The following is a 20,921-nucleotide window of genomic DNA, read 5'->3' on the forward strand; positions in this document are numbered from 1 at the left end:
AGCCCCACTCCCCTACTTCTCTTCTATGGCATTGATCTCTCTCAAAGTGACTAGAACAAATGAATATTCATAATAGCTAAGAAGTAGAAACAACCCAAATGTCCATCAACTGAAGAATAGATAAAATGTGCTACATCCGTCCAGTGGAATATTATTCAGCCACAAAAAGGAATAAGGTAGCGGTACATGCTGTGACATAGATTAACCCTGAAAACATTATGCTGGCCAGGCGTGGTGGCTCACGCCTGTAATCCCAGCACTTTGGGAAGCTGAAGCGGGAGGATTGCTTGAGCCCAGGAGTTCGAAACTAGCCTAGGCAATAGAGTTAGACCCTGTCTCTACAAAAAATGAAAAAATTAGCTGGGCATGGTGGCACACACCCATAGCTTCAGCTACTCAGGAGGCTAAGGCAAGAGGCTGAGGCTGCAGTCAGCCATGAACATACCACTGCACTCCAGGATGAGCAACAAAAAGAAGCCAGTTACAAAAGGCCAAATACAGTGTTATCTGATTCCGTTTATATGAAACATCCAGAATAGGCAAATTAATGGAGACAGTGGTTGCCTAGGGATGAAGGTCTGGTAAGGTGGGGGTGGGAATGAAAAGTGACTCATAGGAATGGGGCCAGGCACAGTGGCTCACGCCTGTAATCCCAGCACTTTGGGTGGCTGAGGCAGGTGGATGGCTTGAGCTCAGGAGTTCAAGACCAGCCTGGGCAGTGTGGTGAAACCCCATCTCCACAAAAAATTCGCCAGGCATGGGGCAGTGCGCCTGTAGTCCCAGCTACTCGGGAGACTGAGGTGGGAGGATTGCTTGAGTGTTGGAGGCGGAGGTGCAGTGAGCCAACATCGAGCCACTGCACTCCAGCCTAGGCGACAGAGCCAGAACCTGTCTCAAAAAAAAAAAAAAAAAAAAGGGAACAAGGTCATGAAAATGTCCTAAATTTGATTGTGGTGATGGGTGCACAACTCTGTGAATACACGACTGAATTGGGTATTTTAAATAGTGAATTATATGGTATGTGAATTACATCTCAATAAAGCTGTTTTTTAAATGACTGGAAGGTAGTTACTGAAGATGGTGCTGGGAACTGTGCGTAACATAAAGTGTAAATCTGTGTGTGGGAGGTGGGGTAGATAACCGAAAAGCAGGACAGGATGGCAACAACGACAGCACCCGACAAAGAACCTTTACCTGGTCCTGCGTCTCTTTACAAAAATGGCAAGAAAACATTAACCTGTATCTATCTTCCAGAAGATACCAGAAAATCCCTGCCCATCCCAACTGCTCTAGCGTGGCTATAAATTCCCATGCATCAAGATCTCTTCCAAGGCGCTTACTTACCCTGCTGGGTAAGCAACTAAACCTGATCGGGGGTCACAGGCAAGTCCTCTGCCTCCAGACACTGTAATTCCCAGCACCTTCTCCAAGGTCACCTGTTAGAGGAAGACAGAAGTCACATGTTACAGACAGAGTGTGTTTGGGAGGAAGGTGCTGAAGGTACCTGGGACCGTCCTGAGGCAGTGGCTACTTTCCAGACACCCATGTCTTCAGGAGAATGAAGCTATGACTTCTGCAGCTTCCTCTATTCTGCCCACCGGGCTTCTTGATCACACAGGAAAAACCCAGCATGCATCACCTATTTTTGGCAGGGCTCAGTCTGCTGGTACCACAGGAAAGAACACCAACTCGTTAAAGCATAACTCATGGCCACAGAGGAACAAGCATTCCCCAAAACCAGGAAGGTACCATGTATAAGCTAGAGCCTGGGATCCCCAGACTAGACTCTTGGGTCTGTGAGACTTGGGTGAGGCCACTGATCTTTGTGCTTTGGCAGGCATGAAGGAAAGGCCACTCTGACCTACCAAGAGCCAAAAGAATGTTAGGTATCAATTAGGTGACTCAGAATATCCCTGACCTTTGCATTCTATCATGTTCTTCCCCTCTGTCAGAGGGCTCCACCTCCCAAATGTCTGCCAGTTCATACAGACTACAATCCAAGGAGGCAGAAACAGGGCTTAATGCTGTGTTCTACAAAGCACCGATGCTCAGGGTACTCTAATTATTATTATTAAGCTGCAACTCCCACAGAGATGAAAGATAAAATGCTCAGCGATTCAGAGAGGACACGGCCACGGGAGACACTCATCACTCTCATCATTAGTAGTGTTACCCCACACTGTCTGCAGGCCTCAGGACCCACACGAACTAACCTCAAATTAATTCATTGGTCTTTCTGCTAGACAATGCCAAGTGAGATTGAGACTGCCCTCTAACCTCTTGCTGTCACTCCATGTCATCCTCTGCTCTGGGTCTTTCACTTGCTGCTCCAGGTCTTTACCTGCTCCAGGACTGTGCACTCCCTGCACTGGCTCTGCTCAAGAATGTCCCTCATCTCCCCTGGCTCAGAGAGTGGGGCTTCAGAATGCAGGGCGGACATGTGAACAGGCTAGACAGCACTCTGCTATGAAAACACCAACCTGAGGAGAGTCTCAGAGGCCCTAAGAAGGCAATGTAAACCAGAAACACTTAGGGTGGATGCTTGTGGCAGGGCGGTCTATTCTTAGTCCAGGCCAGTTTCTAGAGAGGGGAGGCTCAGAATCAATTAGGACAGTTTTGGAGTTTCTCCTTCTCTGTTATTGCTCCAACCGCAGAATTAAAAGTATTCCTAGAGGGGCCAGGTGCAATGGCTCACGCCTGTAATCCCAGCACTTTGGGAGGCCGAGGTGGGCAGATCACTTGAGGTCAGAAGTTTGAGACCAGCCTGGCCAACATAGTGAAACCCCATCTCTACTAAAAATACAAAAATTAGCCAGGCATGGTGGTTGGTGCCTGTAATCCAGCTAATCAGGAGGCTGAGGCACGAGATTCATTTGAACCTGGGAGGTGGAGGTTGCAGTGAGCCGAGATCACGCCATTGCACTCCAGCCTGGGTGACACAGTGAGACGCCATCTCAAAAAGTACTCCTAGAGAACCTGTTTAGATTTTTTTTTTTTTTTGAGACAGAGTCTCACTCTGTCACCCAGCCTGGAGTGCAGTGGCACCATCTCGGCTCACTGCAAGCTCCACCTCCCAGGTTCACGCCATTCTCCTGCCTCAGCCTCCTGAGTAGCTGGGACTACAGGCACCCGCCACCACACCCGGCTAATTTTTTGTATTTTTAGTAGAGACAGGGTTTCACCATGTTAGCCAGGATGGTCTCGATCTCCTGACCTCGTGATCCGCCCGCCTTGGCCTCCCAAAGTGCTGGGATTACAGGCGTGAGCCACCTTGCCTGGCTCAGTAATTCTATGTTTAATCTTGCAGAAAACCTCCATACTATTTTCTATAGCAACTGTGTCATTTTACGTGCCCACCAACAGTGCATAAAGGTTCCAATTTCTCCACATCTTTGCTAACACTTGATGTTTTCTGTTTTTGTTTTCTTTATAGTGGCCATCCTAAGGAGTGTGAGATGGTATCTCATTGGTCTCCATGTGCATTTCCCTATGATTAGGATGTTGAGCATCTTTCCATGTGCCTGTTGGCCATTTGTATGTCTTCTTTTGAGAATCATCTATTCAAGTCCTTTGCCCATTTTTTAGTCAAGTTATTTGGTTGTGCTTGTTGTTGAAGAGTTGTAAGAGTTTTTAGATATATTCTTGATATTAATCTTTATCAAAATGTATGTGTTACAAGTATTCCCTCCCATTCTTCATGTTGTAAGTTGTCTTCTCTGTTGATTGTCTCCTTTGCTGTGCAGAAGTTTTAAAGTCTGATCTAGTCCCATTTGTCTATTTTTGCCTTTGTTGCCTGTGTTTTTGGTGTCATATTCAAGAAACCATTGCAAAATCCAATGTCAAATTTTCTACATTTTCTTCTGAAATTTTATAGATTCAGGTCTTAAGTTTAGGTATCTAATCCATTTTGAGTTAATTTTTGTTTATGGTGTAAACTTAGAGTCCAACTTCATTCTTTTGCATGTGCATCTCCATTTTTCCCAACACCATTTATTGAAGAGTGCATTCTTTCTCTAGTGTATGGATTTGACAGTCTTGTTGGAGATCATTTGGCCGTGTACATGAGAGTTTATTTATGGGCTCTCTATTCTGTTTCATTGTTCTATATGTTTGTCTTTATGCCTGTACCATACTGTTTTGATAACTGTAGCTTTTGGAATTGTTTTCTCTCTCTCTTTTTTTTTTTTTTTTTTTGAGTTGGAGTCTTGCTCTGTTGCCCATGGCGGAGTGCAGTGCTGTGATCTCGGCTCACTGCAACCTCTGCCTCCTGGGGACAAGCTATTCTCCTGCCTCAGCCTCCCAAGTAGCTGGGATTACAGGCATGAGCCACTACACCCAGCTAATTTTTGTATTTTTTTTTTTTTTTTTTTTTAGTACAGATGGGGTTTTGTCATCTTGGCCAGGCTAGTCTCGAACTCCTGACCTCAAGTGATCTGCCCTTCTCAGTCTCCCAAAATGCTGGGATTACAAGCATGAGCCACCGTCCCCAGCCTGAGATTGTTTCCTTAAGTTTCTTTTTGGATTGTTCATTACTACTGTATAGAATGCAACTGATTTTTGCAAGTTGATTTTGTATCCTGCAACTTGGCTGAGTTTCTTTATTATCTCTAACAGTTTCTTTGTGGATCGTTTAGGATTTCTTCTGTATAAGATCATATCATCTGTGAACAGAGATAATTTTACTTCTTCCTTTCCATTGTGTCTTTAACTTCTTTTTTTTTTTTTTTTGAGATGGAGTTTCACTCTTGTTGCTCAGGCTGGAGTGCAGTGACGTAATTTCAGCTTACTGCACCCTCTGCCTCCTGGGTTCAAGGGATTCTTCTGCCTCAGCCTTCCAAGTAGCTAGGATTACAGGCACCTGCTACCACGCCCGGCTAATTTTTTGTATTTTTGGTAGGGATACGGTTTCACCATGTTGGCCAGGCTGGTCTTGAACTTCTGACCTCAGGTGATCCACCCGCCTCGGCCTCCCAAAGTGTTGGGATTACAGGTGTGAGCCACTATGCCTGGCCTTTTATTTTTTTGCCAAATTGCTTTGGCTAGAACTTCTAATACTGCATTGGATAGAAATAGCAAAAGTGGACATCCTTCTCTTGTTCCTGGTCTTCGGGGGAAAGCTATCTGTCTTTTACCATTGATTATATGATGCTAGCTGTGGGGTTTTTATATATGGCCTTTAACTAGAGAAAGTTTCCTTCTATTTCTGGGTTGTTGAGTGTTTTTTTTTTTTTTTTTTTAAATCATGAAAGGGTGTTTGACTTTGTCAAATGATTTTTCTAATCATTTTTTAATCAATTGAAATAGTCATGTTTTTTCCCCCTTCATTCTGTTGATATGGTATATTCTATTGATTGTTTTTTGTATGTTGACCCATTATTGCATTCTAGGAATAAATCCTACTTGGTCAGATATATAATCTTTCTACTATGCTACTCAATTCATTGTGCTTCTATTTTTTGAGGGTTTTTGTGTCAATATTCATAAGGGATATTGGTCTATGGTTTTCTTGTACTTTGGTGTTGGTATCAGGGTAATGCTGGTCTCAATGAATGAGTTAGGAAGCACTCCCTCCTCTTCAATTTTTTGGATGAGTTTGAAAGGGATTGGTATTAGTTTTTGTTTTTTTCTCACAGAGTCTTGCTTTGTTGCCCAGGCTGGAGTGCAATGACATGATCATAGCTCACTGCAGCCTTGACCTCCCGGGCTCAAGTGATCCTCCCACCTCAGCCTCCCAAGTAGTTGGAACTATATGTGTGCATCACCATGCCCAATTAATTATTTGTTCTTTGTTTGTTTGTCTGTAGAGACAGGGTCTCACTAGGTTTCCCAGACTAGTCTCAAACTCCTGGGCTCAGGTGATCTTCCTGCCTTGGTCCCCCAAAGTGCTGGGATTACAGGCATGAGCTACCACACCCAGTTCTTTTTTGTAAATGTTTGGTAGAATTCTCCAGTGAGGTCACCTGGCCTTGATTTTATTACTAATTAGATCTCCTTACTGGTTATAGGTCTGTTCCAATTTTTCTGTTTCTTTATGGGTCAGTTTTAACACATTTTGTGTTTTAGAAATATCCATTTTAGTTAGGCTATTCAATTTGTTAGTATACAATTGTTCATGGCATTTAGTCATTTTTTTTATTTCTGTAAAATCAGTAGTAACGTCCCCACTTTCATTTCTGATGTTATTAACTTGAGTCTTGTGTCTCTCTTTCTTGGCTGTTCTAGTGAAAGATTTGTCATTTTTTGCTGGCCTTTTCAAAGAAATAACTTTTGGTTTTATTGATTTTTTTCTATTGTGTTTTTATTTTCTTTTTCATTTATCTTTGATCTGATTTTTATTATTTCCATTCTCTTGGATGGAAGCTTTGGGTTTAGTTTGCTCTTTTTTTCCCCTAATTTTTAAGGTGTACAAATATTGATTTGAAATATTTGTTCTATTTTAATGTAGGTGTTTACAGCTATGCATTTCTCTATTACCACTGTTTCCATGGTATCCCAGAAGTTTTGGTATGTTTCGTTTTTATTTTCATGTGTCTCAAGGTTATTTTCTAATTTCCTTTGTGGTTTCTTCTTTGACCCTTGGTTGTTTAAGGGTGTTTTGTTTAATTTACACATATTTCTAAAATGTTCAGTTTTCCTTCTGGTATTGATTTCTAGCTTCATTCCATTCTGATCAGAAAAATACTTCAGATTATTTCAATCTCTTAAAATTTATTAAGAATTGTTTTGTGGCTTAGCATGTGATTTATCCTGGAGAATGTTCTATGTGCCGTTGAAAATAATGTGCATTCTATAGTTGTTTGGTGGTATGCTCTATATGTTTCTTAGGTTTGATTGGTTTATAGTATTTTCTAAATCCTCTGTTTTCTGAATGTTCTTCTGTCTGGTTTTTCTATCCATTATTAAGGTGGGATATTGAAGTTTGCAACTACTGTTGTAGAACCGTTCGTCCCTTCAATTCCGTCAATGTTTACTTTATAAATTTTTGGTGTCTGTTAGGTGTTTATATGTTTATGGCCATATTGTCTTGCTGTATGAAGACTTTCCTCTCTATATATTGTTCTTCCTTGTCTCTTGTAAAGTATATTTTTCTGACAATAATATAGCCATCCCAGCTCTTTTTCATTACTATTTACATAGAAAGTCTTTTTCTATTATTTTATATTAAACCTCTTTGCATCCTTCTATGTAAAGTGAGCCACTTGTAGACAGCATATAGATGGACGTTGACTTTTAAAATTCAATATGCCAATCTGCTTTCTTAGACATTTTAGTTAATTTACCTTTAATGTGATTACTGATAAAAGGATTTACTTCTGCCATTTATTTGTTTTCTATATGTGTTATATAATTTTTTGCTCCCCAATTACTACCTTTTTTATATTTAGTTGATTTTTTGTAATGTACAATTTTGATTCCCTTCTTTCCTTTTGTGCGTATTTTAAAGTTATTTTCTTAGTGGTTACCCCAAGGTAACCACTTTCAACCTGGTTTGAATAATACCAACTTAGTTTCATTTCTGTCTTCCATACACTACTCTGCTTCTATACATCTCTGTGCCTCCCCATTTATATTATTATTTGTCACAGATTACATCTTTATACATTATATGCCAATTAAGTTAGATACATAGATATTATTTTATGTGTATGCCTATTATATCATATAGAAAAATAAAGATGTTACAAACCATACCAAAAGTACATTAGTGGTGGCGTACATATTTACCTATGTAATTACCTTTACCAGTGTTCTTTATTTTTTTCTTATGGCTTTGATTTTGTCTAATGTCCTTTCCTTTCAGCCTGAAGAATTCCCTTTAGCATTTTTTGTAGGAACAATCTTCTGATAATAAACTCCCTCAGCTTCTGTTTTTCTAGAAATGTCTTAATTTATCTTTTATTCTCAAATGAGAATAAAGAGAAATTTTTGTTAAATATAGAATTCTTAGTTGACAGGGCTTTCTTTTTTCTTTCAAGATTTAAATATGTTATCCTATTGCCTTCTGGCATCATTTATTTTTCTGATGAGAAATCAGATGTTAATCTTACTGAGAATCCCTTGTGCATGAGATGTTTTCATATTGTTGCCTTCAAATTTTTCTTTTTGTCTTTTTCCTTCAACAATTTGGTTATAATTTGTCTTGGTGTGGGTGTCTTTAAGTTTATCCTGCTTGAAGTTCATTGAGCTTTTTGGACAAGTATATTCATGTCTTTCCTCAGATTTGGGAAGTTTTCAGCCATTATTTCTTCAACTATTCTTTCTACCTCTTTCTGTCTTCTGTGAATCTCTGTGTATATTGGTCCACTTGATGGTGTCTCATACAGCTCTTAGACTCTGTTTACTTTTATTTGTTCTTTTTTCTTTCTATTCCTGAGACGTAATAATTTCAGTTGTCTTACCTTCAGGTTTGCAGACTCTCCTGCCTGCTGAAATTTGCTATTGAGCCCCTCTAGTGAAATTTTCATTTCAGTTATCCCACCTTTTATGCCAAAAATTTGGTTTGGTCTCATTTTATAATTCCTATCTCTTACGGAGAGTCTTATTTTGTCATACATGGTTTTCCTGATTTTCATTGTCTTTAGCTGTTTGGGCATATTTAAGATCATTGTTTTAGTCTTTATCCAATCGTCCAATGCCTGGGCTCCTTAGGGACAGTTTTGATCTATTTTGTTCCTTTGAATAGGCCATACTTTCATGTTTCTTTTTACGCTGTGTAATTATTTTGAAAACTAGACATTTAAATATTATAATGTGGTAACTTTGGAAATCAGATTACCCCTTTTCCCAGTGTTTGCTGGATTTTTGATTGTTGAAGGCTGTAGCAGATAATTTCTATAATGACTTTCCCAAACTATTTTTTGCAAAGACTGTATTCCTTGCCATATTCAATCGCTGACATTTTGTCCATAGCCTGTGTTCAGCTTGTGTTTTTTTATTTTATATTTTTATTTTTTGAGACAGGATCTCACTCTATCACCCAGGCTGGAGTGTAGTGGCATGATCATGGTTCACTGCAGCCTCCACCTCTTAGGCTCAAGCGATCCTCCCACCTCAGTCTCCTGAGTAGTTGGGACTACAGGTGTGCGCTGCCATGCTGGACTAATTTTTAAATTTTTTTTAGACTAGGTGTCACCATGTTGCCCAGACTGGTTTCAAACTCCTGGGCCCAAGCAATCCTCCCACCTTGGCCTCTTAAAGTGCTGAGATTACAAGGGTGAACCACTGCGCTCGATCTCAGCTTGTGTTTTGACAGAGATTCCCTTCAATATCAGGAACTAAAAACAAACAAACAAATAGCAGAAACCAAATAACCACTCCCAGACTTTGCAGATTGACTCTGTGGCAGGCACTCCTTCAACACTTACCCAAGCCTGCACTTAGCTTAGGGATCAGCCCAAAGTGGAAGCTTAGGATCTCCTCAGGTGTTTTCTGAGGATGCATGTTGCCCTGGGCATGCATGTGGCCTTCTAAATCCCCTTGTACACATGGGTGCTTTTGAATGCCCTGATTTCCCAAATAAACCCTCACCAGCTTTTACTACTGGGTCTTAAGTGTTTTATTGTAGGTCTCAACTATAATCTTCTGCCCTAGGCATCTGCAGGATGTGAGTTCACCTTGCTACATATATATATATATATATATATATATATATATATATATATATATATATATATGTAGCAAGCAATTGCTATATTGCTTATTTCTGAGTAGAAGAATATGAGGCATTTCCCTAATCATTATGTGTAATTACAATTATATATATATATATGTTTATATATTACATACATATATATATATATAATTGTAATTACACATAATGATTAGGGAAATGTCTCATATTCTATATATATAGACAGAAAGGGAGAAAATATATGAGGGAGAGAAGGAATCTTTCCATCTCCTTTGAGTTCCACGGTGTTGAGAGTAGGACAACCGCAATTGCTTCATCATGCCTGCTTGCAATTATAGGGCTTTTGAACCATTTGTTCCCTCCTTAGATATCCTCATTGTTTTCAGATTCTTGCTTAGAAGTCACTCCTCCGTGGACCTCCTCTGACATATTAAACATTGCAGTCCATTATAAGCTGCAAGAGGACAGGGATTTTTGCCTGTTTTATTCCCTACTGTATCACCAGGGGCTACAGCAATATCTGACAAACAGTGGGCATGTAATGAATATTTGTTAAGTGAAGTAATAAGTTCGATCAAATCACATCACCTGTTTAAAGCACTTCATTGGCTTCACATTGCACTTAGAATAAAGAGAAATTCTTTTTATACAATATAAGTTCCTGCAGAATGCAGACACTTTCTACTTCTCCAGCCTCTTTTCAACTCCTCTCCTACTAGCTTCTGTATTTAAGCCACATTAGACCTTTCTTCAGTTTTTTATATAGACTTTGTTGCATCACACCTCAGAGATTCTGTACATGTTCTTCCTCCTGCCTAGAAAGGATCGTCCCTCCACTTTCGCCAACTAATCCCTGCTCAACTTTTCGTCTCAGCAGGAGGCCCATTCTCTTTGGCAATCCTCTGGCCTCCAGCCCATTTATTATATGCTCACATGTCAACATGTACTTCATACAGCATGTAACACAATTGCACTTTTATATTTTAACAAATTATATTTCCCATATTGAACTGTAAGTCTCCTGAAAGGAGGAATTTTGTTCTTGCTCATCATCAACTTTTTCAACATCCAGTGCACCATTTAGAACTTAGATGTAGTCAATACAGGTTTGTGGAATGAAAGAGGAAAAGAAAGAATTAATATTCCTTTAAATTAGGATGGCAAGGATCGTATATAGAAAATTGGCTAAGTTGTGGTCCATTCATGTTTGCTCCCAATTAAGGAGCACAGCTATGAAAAGGAAGGCTTCAAATTAATAACCAATAGATTTTTTAAAAAAGAAAACTGGCCAGGTACTGTGGCTTATGTCTGTAATATCAGCATGTTGGGAGGCCAAGGCAGGATTACTTGAGCCCAGAAATTCCAGACCAGCCTGAGAATTTGGCAAAACTCTGTCTCTACAAAAAATACAAAAATTAGCCAAGTTTGGTGGCATGTGCCTGTAGTACCAGCTACTTGGGAGGCTGAGGTGGAAGAATAGCTTGAGTCTGGGAGGTCAAGGCTGCAATGAGCTGTGATCGCACCACTGCACTCAAGCCTGGGTGGTAGAGTAAGACCCTGTCTCAAAAAAAAAAAAAAAAAAAGAAAGAAAAATCACTAAGCAAAATAAGACATGCGAAGGATCATGTCAAAGGTAAGAAAAATTAGGGGAACATTAAAAGCTTTCTTCCCAAGCCACTAAATCAACTTGACTAACAAAATTACCACTTGATTTAGCATTAGAAAATTACATTACATATCAAACATAAACCCATTAAGCAAATACTAAAGAAATTTCTGAGTTAAATGGTATAATGTTAGCTTATGCCAGAGCTGACCTTGAAAGATTGTTCAAATATGGCTCAGTGTGATTGAAAGTTCTGTGTGAATATGTTTTTGGAAAGATCCAACAGCAACACCTTAGTGTATGTTTTTGAAATAAAATGTATCTGAGTAGCAGCAAAGTTATTCTCAAATTTCCATTTTATAGCTGGAGATGTTATACCGTGACATATACGATAGGACCCAATATGGATTAATCCCTTTTAGAAGTCAATCAGGAAGAGGGGAGCAGTTAAAACAGTTGCTTGGTTTACAAACATTAGAACAATTTTCTTATTCACACCATCTGATTATTGTATTTTATTTTTTCCCCAATGTTTAGACTACACAATGAGTTAAGAATGATAAAAATAAGCTCACCAATATACTATGTACATATTTACCAAAATCTGTGCATGCTTATACATATAAACACAGCTGATAATTTATTAGTTAGGCTCATTTGTAATTTTTGTCACTATAGACCAGTTTTTTATTTAAATTGAAGATTAGTATACATTTTAAATGATTAGTCAAAATAAAAAATCTAAAATGTGCTCTAAATACCTCTTAGGTCAGAAAAAAAAGTCAAAAGCTAGAATATAGAGAAATTAAGAAATGCCCTAAATTTCTAATCTGACAAAAATTCATACAAGATTTAAATATTTTAATGGAAAATAGAACAGAACTAATCATTGAAGAAATTATAGAAAGGAAACAAAATAAACAGATTATATGGAGGATTTTTAGAAGATAAGTAAATAAATTAATATACTACAAAAAACAAGGGAAATATAATTGATAAATAAATACAGGTAAGAGTTCTTTTGAAATAATGATAAAATAGAAAATCTCTGTCAAAACTAAAAGGAAAGATGCATAAATATATAAATAAATGAGAAAAAGATGTTGCATACATATATGACTTTTTCAGAATCAAAAAATTTAAATTTCTGTAATAAAATTTAAATGTTTATAAATTTAAAAAACTAGAAGAAAGAATGTTGACTGTTCACAATACAAATAAATGACAAATATTTGAGGTGATGGATATGCTAATTATCCTTATTTGATCATTGGACATTGTATACATGTATCAAAATATCACTCTGTATCCCATGAATATGTACAATTATTTGTCTTAAAAACAAACAAAAAAAGATAATGGGAGAATGTTGGAAACTCAGAGAGAAGAGCAACTCTCACAGATAGGGATCCAGATAGCATTAGCAGCTGATTTCTTGGCAGAAACCTTGAAGTCCTATTGTAATTTTGGTTTGTAACTCTGCTTTTTATTTTCTACATAATTTAAAAGGCAAATGCATAAAATGTAATTGTAAATCTGTTAGCTGGTATACAATGAATAAAGACGTAATTTGTTACATCAATAACATAAAAAGAGTAGAGCTATATATATAGCAGTAGAATTTTGGTATGTGATTGAACTTAAGTTGAAATAAATTCAAATTAAAATGTTATAACTCTAGGATGTTATATGTAATTCTCATAGTAACCAAAAACGAAATATACATAGAATATAAACAAAAGGAAATGAGACTAGAAACAAAATGTGTCACTACAAAAAAATCAACTAAAGATAAAAAAGAAATAATTGAGAAAATGGCAAAAATCAGTAACTCTGACGTATTAAAACCTTCCATGCTACATAAATCTGAAAACTCTATTTCACATAAAACTGGAGCTGAAAGAGACAAATATTTACCTATAAAGTTAAAAGTTATACCGGGAACAAACACTAATTTTTTTAGAAAAAATTGTAAAAAGAGTAAAAATATGCCTTATACTACCCTAATTTCATGTTTTACAGCTCTGGGAAAATAGAAAATAAAATGTTCTGTCAGCATGAATCCCTCTGTGCCCCCAAAAAACCCTATGGATTGCATCATTATTACCTAAAAAGTCTATTCTCAAATGCAGCAGAGTGATATTTTTTACAAGGTAGATATTAATTTTAGATATGGAATAATATTGGTGATTTCAATTTTATAACACTGGGTTAAGATGAAAGAATGAGAAGATAAAGGTCCCTCAGCAATATAACTCACAAACATGTTCAGAAGCAGTAAGAAGTTACATTAATTATCTTTTGAAAGTCAATAATCTACATCTTTAATGTATGCATATAGCATAGCTAATGTACTATCGCTGGGTCCATTTATTCAATGAATAATTGCCGCTATGTGTCAGACATTTTTCTAGGCCTAGGAATGGATACATAAGTGAACAAAGCAAAGATTCTGGTTCTTGTAGCGTTTCCATTAAAAGACCATTTAGTAAAACTTTTCTTCCCCCAAATTATAAAATCTGTAAGATGATTTAACAACATGTGTAAAAGTCATTGTGGGCCAGGCACGGTGGCTCATACCAGGTGTGGTGACTCATAGCACTCTGTCACCCAGGCTGGAGTGCAGTGGCACAATCTCTGCTCACTGCAACCTCTGCCTCCTGGGTACAAGCGATTCTCCTGCCTCAGCTTTCTGAGTAGCAAGGACTACAGGTGCACACCATCACGCCTGGCTAATTTTTGTACTGTTAGTACAGATGGAGTTTCACCATGTTGGCCAGGCTGGTCTCGAACTCCTGACCTCAAATGATCCGCCCACCTCGGCCTCCCAAAGTGCTGGAATTACAGATGTGAGCCACAATGCCCGGCCTTATTTTCTACAACTTTGGTAACTTTAGCATATACCCCAAATCTGTAAGACATAATATTATAATTCAAATGCAACTCATGGCTTCTCATTGTACTCTTTCTCTAGCTTTTGAATTATTTGTTCTAATACCAGTTTTAATTCTGACACAAAAGCATGGGAGTTCTAATCAAAATCCAACCTTTTATCATAAAAACTATGAAGAAATTATGAGTAGAATTTAAAAAGGAAAATAGGCCTATTAATTAGATTTGTCTTTGTAGCATTTAACTCTATAATAAATAACATAATATTTTATGCCTATGAGTCCCCAACAAAGCCTCCAGCTTCTATTTAGATATAAAATGTAAAAGTCACTACTGGATCCACAAGCAAGACTATGGTAAAGAAATTTCTCCACCTAACCAGCTTCTTTTACATGATGTTACATGTTTCTTTTGTTTTTTCATTTTGGCAAATATTGATTGTCATCCTCGTGTTTGTCTACGTCCTAAGTGCTGGGATACAGAATCTGAAAAGATGGACACAGGACTGAAAAGATGGACACAGGACCTGCCTTCAAGTTCACCCCTTTTTTTTTTTTTTTTGAGCTAGAGTTTTGCTCTTGTCACCCAGGCTGGAGTGTAATGGTGAGATCTCGGCTCACTGCGACCTCTACCTCCAGGGTTCAAGTGATTCTCCTGCCTCAGCCTCCCAAGTAGCTGGGATTACAGGTCCCAGCCACCACACCTAGCTAATTTTTGTATTTTTAGTAGAGACAGCGTTTCATCATGTTGGTCAGGCTGGTCTCAAACTCCTAACCTCAGGTAGTCGACCCACCTCAGCCTCCCACAGTGCTGAGATTACAGGCATGAGCCACCACGCCCTGCTAGGAGTTCACGCTTTAGTTGGGGAAAATATACAATAAGCAAGCCAATTTTTAAAATGAGAACTGCAATTAGAGTTAAATGCTACAAAGACAATCTCACAGGAAGATGGGATGTAGAATGATAAGGCTCTCAGAATAGTAAGAGAAACTGTTGCTTCTTACAATGTTTGCCTTTCTTTGTATCAGTGCTCAGCTGAGTCTGCAGTGCTTCAGAGGCAGCTTTCATTTTATAAAAATCTATGATTTCTCCTTCTAGTTGTTTTTTCTCTTCCTCAAGCTTCCTTATCTCCTCCCGTTGAATCATTTTAAGATGCTCGAACTTGTCCTGCAGCTGTGAAACCAATGAGCCGTTGTGACACCAAAGCAGTGTGGCTGAACACCCAAAAGAATATGCTTTTTTCTGATTATCAAACAAACCCAAATCATCACAGTAGAGCACGATCTTAATAACAATCTCAAAAACTCAGGAGTAAACACTCAGATATGGAATTTTTCTTTTCTTTCTTTTTTCCTTTTATAAGATGGAGTCTCACTCTGTTGCCCAGGCTGGAGTGCACTGGTGCGATCTCAGCTCACTGCAGTCTCCATCTCCCAGTTCAAGTGATTCTCCTGCCTCAGCCTCTTGAGTAGCTGGGACTACAGGCATGCACCACCACTACAGGCGTGTGCCACCACACCTGGCTAATTTTTGTATTTTTAGTAGAGATGGGGTTTTGCCATGTTGGCCAGGCTGGTCTCGAACTCCTGACCTCAGGTGATCCTCCCACTTTGGCCTCCCAAAGACTTTTTTTTTTTTAATATAGAGACAAGTTCTCAGTATGTTGCCCAGGCTGGTCTCAAACTCCTGAGCTCAAGTGATCCTCCCACCTCAGCTTCCCAAAGTGCTGGGACTGACTGATGCAGTGGCTCATGCTTGTAAACTCAGCACTTTGGGAGGCCAAGGTGGGAGGATCGCTTGAGCCCAGGAGTTCAAGACCAGACTGGGTGATATAACACAACAGTAAGCTTCAACAGGAGAGAGAATCTGTAAACTTGAATATAGATCTTCTGAAATTATCCAGTCAGAGGACAAAGAAAAAAAGAATAACAAAGAGAAAAGAAGGCTGGGCGTGGTGGCTCAAGCCTGTAATCCCAACACTTTGGGAGGCTGAGGCAGGCAGATTAAGAGGTCAGGAGTTCAAGACCAGCCTGGCCAACATGACAAAACCCCATCTCTACTAAAAATACAAAAATTAGCCGGGTGTGGTGGCACACACCTGTAGTCCCAGCTACTTGGGAGGCTGAGGCAGGAGAATCGCTTGAACCCAGGAGGCGGAGGTTGGAGTGCAATGTGAGCCGAGACCACAGATTGCACTCCAGCCTGGGTGACAGAGCACGACTCTGTGTCCAAAAAAGAAAAAGAAAAAGAAAAAGAAAAAAAAAGAGACAGAGAAAAGAAAGCCAACAAGACACCATTAGGCAAACCATTGTCAGGTTATGGGAGTTTGAGAAGGAAAGTAGAGAAAGGAAAAGAAAGCTTATTTAAAGAATGGCTGAAAACTGCCTAAATCATGGGAAAGATTTAGACATCTAAATCCATGAAGCTTAAAGATTCCTAAAGAGGTTGAAACCAAATAGATACTCACCAAGTCACAATATAATCAAATAGTCAAAAGTTAAAGAAACTTTGCAGGTCAGGACAGAATCGAATAATACATTCAAAGTGCTGAAAGAAAAAAACTGCCAGCAACTAATACTATGTCTGACAAAGCTGTCCTTCAGAAAGAAAGAAGAAATAACGTGTTTCCTCGACAAACAAAGCTGAGGGCATTCAGGACCACTAGGTCTACCTTAAAAAAATGCTTAACGGAGTTTTTCAAGTAAAAATGAATGAAGTTGGGAGTGGTGGCTCATGCCTGTAATCCCATTTTGGGAGGCTGAGGTGGGTGGATCACCTGAGGACGGGAGGTCAAGACCAGCCTGGCCAACATGGCAAAACCCCACCTCCAGTAAAAATACAAAAAATTAGCCAGGTATGAAGGCCACTGAGATCGTGCCACTGCACTCCAGCCTGGGTGACAAGAGTCAAACTACATTTCAAAAACAAAAAACAAAGCAAACAAAAAAAACAAAACTTGAGGCCTGGCTTCTGCTCCTCTCCAACCCCCCCTTCTCTGGGCCCAAGCCACCTTGGCTGAGGAGGGGGTGAGGAGGTGTGAGCCCCTGCCAGGAACCCCCTGCCCGGACCAAGTACTCGGCCCCCAGGCCTGCGTTCAGTGAGGCCTCCCGTGGCATCAGCATGTTCGTGTGGAGGAATGTGGAAGGTCACTCTGTGGCCGTGTTCCCCTGGTACCCCATCCCCTTCCTGACCCCTCCCTGCAGCCACACGAGGCCCAGCAACCTGCCAGTCCCTCAGTGGCCTCCAACCAGAGAAAACAACCTGCCAAGTTGGCAGCTGTTGCTCATGAGCGTCCCTCAGGTGGGACGGGGAGTGTTGACCTGGGCGGCCCCCTGGAGCCACCTGCCCTGAAAGCCCAGGGCCCGCAACCCCACACACTTTGGGGGTGGTGGAACCTGGTAAAAGCTCACCTCCCACCATGGAGGAGGAGCCCTGGGCCCCGCAGGGGAGTCCCTGCTGGACAGTGAGACAGAGAATGACCATGATGATGCTTTCCTCTCCATCATGTCTCCTGACACCCAGTTGCCTCTACCACTCAGATGATGTCAGGCCCAGTCCCTCAGTGCCCTGCGCAAGGAACAGGACTCATCTTCTGAGAAGGATGGATGCAGCCCCAACAAATGGGACAAGGACCACATCTGGTGGCCCATGAGTGGCGGTCATGATCTTCAGCAAGCGGCACCAGGCCCTGGCAGGGCGCACCAGGGTCACCCCAACCAGGATAACCGGACCATCAGCCAGATGCTGAGCGAGCGGTGGTACACCCTGGGGCCCAATGAGACAGAAATACCATGACCTGGCCTTCCAGGTGAAGGTGGCCCACTTGCAACAAGGACCGAAAGAAGTCCAGCTCAGAGGCCAAGCCCACAAGCCAGGGGCTAGCAGCAGTGTAACAAGGGCTCATGGGAGCGGAGCATATCAGAGACGGGCACTGCCACTGCCCCTGGGGCGTCCTCTGAACTCCTGTCAGTTGTAGCCCAAACACTCCAGAGCTTGGATACCAAGGAGCAGCTTCTGTGGGGCAGAACGGCTGCACACAGTCAGGGAACCTGGCTCAGCCTGGCCCAAGCCTTCTCCCACAGGGGGGTACACAGCCTGGATGGCAGGGAAATAGACTGTCAGGCACTACAGGAACTGACACAGGTGGTGTCTGGCACTGCATCATACTCTGGCCCAAAGCCTTCTACTCAGTATGGAGCTCCAGGCCACTTTGCAGCCCCTGGTGAGGGAGGTGACCAGTGGGCAGCCCTGCTGCTGCCCACCTGAGCTGCTCATTCCCAGCACATTGCCAGTGAGGACATAGCTAGTGATGAGGAGCACACGGTCATCCATGAGGAGGAGGGGGTGATGATGTCATTGCTGATGATGGCTTTAGCACCACTGACACTGATCTCAAGTTCAAGGAGTGGGTGACCGACTGAGAGTGGGGACAACTCTGGGGAGGAGCCAGAGAGCAACAAGGGCTTGGGTGGGAAGGTATTTGCACCTGTCATTCCTTCCTCCTTTACTCCTGCCGCCCCTTGCTGGATCCTGAGCCTCCAGGGTCCCCCGATCCACCTGCAGCTTTTGGCAAAGTCTATGGTCCCACCCTGTCCTCCTCCTACACATACTCGGATGCTTCCTCCTCAACCTTGGCACCCACCTCCTTCTTACTGGGCCCAGGAGCCTTCAAAGCCCAGGAGTCTGGTCAAGGCAGCAGAGCAGGCCTCCTACGGCCCCTACCCCTGGGGATGGGGGCCGAGGGACGCCTTCCAAGGCAATCTGTTTCCTCCCAATGGATACTGCCACCTTCTGGTGCAAGAGACCTGAAAGTGTGGGTGACCTGGAGCTACCAGGCTCCTCAGTCATCAGGGTCCCTCCCAACACTAAGGCTTTCCTAGGCAGGAGCTGGGCTGAGCCACCCGGGGGGCAGAGCCTGAAGAGAAACTGACTGGGCTTTCGGGGTCGGGGCAGAGGGAACCCCAAGGACATGGGTCCCACACTGGAGGACCCCACCACGCCCAGATGCAAGATGAGAAGACGCTCCAGCTGCAGCCCAAAGCCCAACACCCCCAAGTGTGCCATGTGTGATGGGGACAGCTTCCCCTTTGCCTGTACAGGTGGAGAAGCCGAGGACAGGCTCAGGGAACCGGAGACCTAGGAAGCACTGTCCTCTTCACTGTATGCGCCCTGGACCAGTGCCGGCCCTGATCATGCAGCTCTTCCAGGCCCACTGCTTCTTCCTGTCCACTAGGCCACAGCCGCCCTCCAGGCCCACTATGCACACATCTTCCCCTCCAAGGTTTGTTCTGCACCTGCCCTGACTCCCAGCCCTGTGGGGGTCCTGACCGGACCTCACCTGGCTCAGACTCTTGACGCTGCCCTGGCTGCCCCACCACTGCCTCTGCCCGAGAGTCACGTGAGGCTGAGAGTAGGGGCAGGGGCAGCAGTGGTGCCAGTTGGGGGGCGGTCCAGTGGGAGGAGCCTCAGCCTCGCGGGCTGCTCCGTGGGACTGCTGACTGCATGATCTTCTGGGCACCTCACGGATCTTCAACTGCAGGTGAAACGGATGCTGGTGGTGGGTGCAGGGCCGCTGGGAGCCGCTGCATGGTTCCCAGAGGCTGGACTGGGGCAGGTGCCAACTGAAGCTGCTGGGGCAGCATGGGCAGGATGTTCTGCACACAAACCTTGGAGAAGAAGATGTGTGCATAGCGGGTCCACTGCTGCCGCCCCTGCCCTGACTCCCAGCCCTGCCTGACCCCACCTCACCCTGCTCAGGCTCTGGCGCAACCCTGGCTGCCCTGCCACTGCCTCTGCCCCAGAGTTGGGGCCTTGACAGCCTGGTTGGAAGGGGACACCCCAGCCCTGCCTCAACACCTGGGGGTCTCCATAACTACCACAGGCAGGTGGGCGACCCCAAAGAAGATCCCAGGACTCACAGTACCCCCTGAGAACATGGACAGTATGTGGGGGTAGCAATGGAGGGCAGGATGGTTATCTTCTCCCAGGTAAAGCCATTTAATCCTTTCAGTTTGGGACAGAATAAGGCCTGCCTCTTTTTTTTTTTTTTGAGACCGAGTCTTGCTCTGTCGCCCAGGCTGGAGTGCAGTGGCGCGATCTTGGCTCACTGCAACCTCTTCCCACCGGGTTCACGCCATTCTCCTGCCTCAGCCTTCCGGGTAGCTAGGATTACAGGTGCACGCTACCACGTCCGGCTAATTTTTGTGTTTTTAGTACAGGCGGGGCTTCATCATCTTGGCCAGGCTGATTTCGATCTCCTGACATCGTGATCCGCCTGCCTCCCCCTCCCAAAGTGCTGGGATTACAGGTGTGAGCCACCACGCCTGGCCAAGGCCTGCTCCTCTTATCTATACCCCCTACCCCTGCAGCTGTGCCGGGGGAAAGCTGGGCAGTTTCCCTCCTCCGAACCCCTGTACGTACCATGAATTGTGGGACCTTCAGTGCTTTTCACTTTTGGGAAAATAGCTCCTGCTGGGGCTACAAGATGGAGTGTGAAGAGGGCCTTGGGCCACAGGGAGGCGCCTGTGGACTAGGGGGAGTTCATGCACCCCTTCTTTCCCCAGAGGGGCTGGACTCAGGTGAATATGGGGGTGGCGGCTCCTGCACTTCGACACAGGCAGCGGGAGGGTTTTCTCCCCATTCCCTCTGCACTCCCAACTTGAGCTATACTTTTTAAGAAAGTGATTCACCCTGCCTTTGCCCCCTTCCCCAGAACAGAACACGTTGATCACGGGCGATATTTTTCATTGTGCCAAAAAGTTGCATGACCGTCATTAAACCTGTTTAACACCA

At 42.6% G+C, this 20,921-nt stretch overlaps 1 protein-coding gene and 1 pseudogene across 1 annotated transcript in view; one reads left to right on the plus strand and one right to left on the minus strand.

Moving 5' to 3' along the window:
• The window catches only part of LOC129532055 (mitogen-activated protein kinase-binding protein 1-like), a 22,669-nt gene extending 21,237 nt beyond the window's left edge, over positions 1 to 1,432 (minus strand). Inside the window, exon 1 of the mRNA XM_063707702.1 lies at positions 1,345 to 1,432. The gene's annotated coding sequence lies outside the window, so the exon portion shown is untranslated. The remainder of the gene's footprint in view (positions 1 to 1,344) is intronic.
• Positions 571 to 19,072, plus strand: LOC134757722 (protein capicua homolog; annotated as a pseudogene).
• Positions 19,073 to 20,921: the final 1,849 nt, after the last annotated feature.

The sequence above is a fragment of the Gorilla gorilla genome, chromosome 1, assembly GCF_029281585.2.
Source record: "Gorilla gorilla gorilla isolate KB3781 chromosome 1, NHGRI_mGorGor1-v2.1_pri, whole genome shotgun sequence".
Classification (NCBI taxonomy): domain Eukaryota; kingdom Metazoa; phylum Chordata; class Mammalia; order Primates; family Hominidae; genus Gorilla; species Gorilla gorilla.